We start from the raw sequence: 1252 nt of genomic DNA, 5'->3' as shown, positions 1-1252 counted from the left end.
GATCCTTCCATGAGAGATTTGGATTATTTCTCCATGAAGAATTATAGGTGTTTCCATAGGGTTCTCCCATGTAATTCACCTCTTCCATTGAAGGGTTCTCAGGATCATAAGCTTCTTCTTCAGATGAAACGTCCTTAGTACTGCCTGGTGCAGCTTGCATTCCAGACAGACTTTGAGGAATCATATTGACTTGCTGAGTCAATATTTTGTTCTGAGCCAGTATGGCATTCAGAGTGTCAATCTCAAGAACTCCTTTCTTCTGATTCGTCCCATTGTTCATAGGATTCCTTTCAGAAGTGTACATGAATTGGTTATTTGCAACCATTTCAATTAGTTCTTGAGCTTCTGTAGGCATCTTCTTCAGATGAAGAGATCCTCCAGCAGAGCTATCCAATGACATCTTGGACAATTCAGACAGACCATCATAGAAGATACCTATGATGCTCCATTCAGAAAGCATATCAGAAGGACACTTTTTGATCAATTGTTTGTATCTTTCCCAAGCTTCATAGAGGGATTCACCTTCCTTCTGTCTGAAGGTTTGGACTTCCACTCTAAGCTTACTCAATTTTTGAGGTGGAAAGAACTTTGCCAAAAAGGCATTGACTAGCTTTTCCCAAGAGTTTAGGCTTTCTTTAGGTTGTGAGTCCAACCATATTCTAGCTCTGTCTCTTACAGCAAAAGGGAATAGCATTAGTCTGTAGACCTCAGGGTCAACCCCATTAGTCTTGACAGTGTCACAGATTTGCAAGAACTCAGCTAAAAACTGATGAGGATCTTCCAATGGAAGTCCATGGAACTTACAATTCTGTTGCATTAGAGAAACTAATTGAGGCTTAAGCTCAAAGTTGTTTGCTCCAATGGCAGGGATAGAGATGCTTCTCCCATAGAAGTCGGGAGTAGGTGCAGTAAAGTCACCCAGTACCTTCCTTGCATTGTTGGCATTGTTGTTATTTTCGGCTACCATGGGTTCTTCTTCTTTGAAGATTTCTGTTAGGTCCTCTACAGAGAGTTGTGCCTTAGCTTCTCTTAGCTTTCGCTTCAAGGTCCTTTCAAGTTCAGGGTCAGCCTCAACAAGAATACTTTTGTCTTTACTCCTGCTCATATGAAAGAGAAAAGAACAAGAAAATATGAAATCCTCTCTGTCACAGTATAGAGATTCCTTGAGGTGTCAGAGGAAAAGAAAAATAGAAGGAAGAGGTAGAAGAATTCGAACTTATCAAGTATGATGGAGTTCGAATTGTGCATTGAG

General features: G+C 40.6%; 1 non-coding gene across 1 annotated transcript; it reads left to right on the top strand.

The window, feature by feature from the left end:
- The first annotated feature begins 454 nt into the window (after positions 1-454).
- Positions 455-562, top strand: LOC130943238 (small nucleolar RNA R71). The gene has a single exon (XR_009071765.1). It is a non-coding gene; the product is annotated as a small nucleolar RNA R71 (small nucleolar RNA).
- The last annotated feature ends 690 nt before the right edge of the window (positions 563-1252 follow it).

This window comes from Arachis stenosperma, chromosome 7 (assembly GCF_014773155.1).
Source record: "Arachis stenosperma cultivar V10309 chromosome 7, arast.V10309.gnm1.PFL2, whole genome shotgun sequence".
NCBI lineage: Eukaryota > Viridiplantae > Streptophyta > Magnoliopsida > Fabales > Fabaceae > Arachis > Arachis stenosperma.
This window is presented reverse-complemented; position numbering and strand designations above follow the sequence as displayed.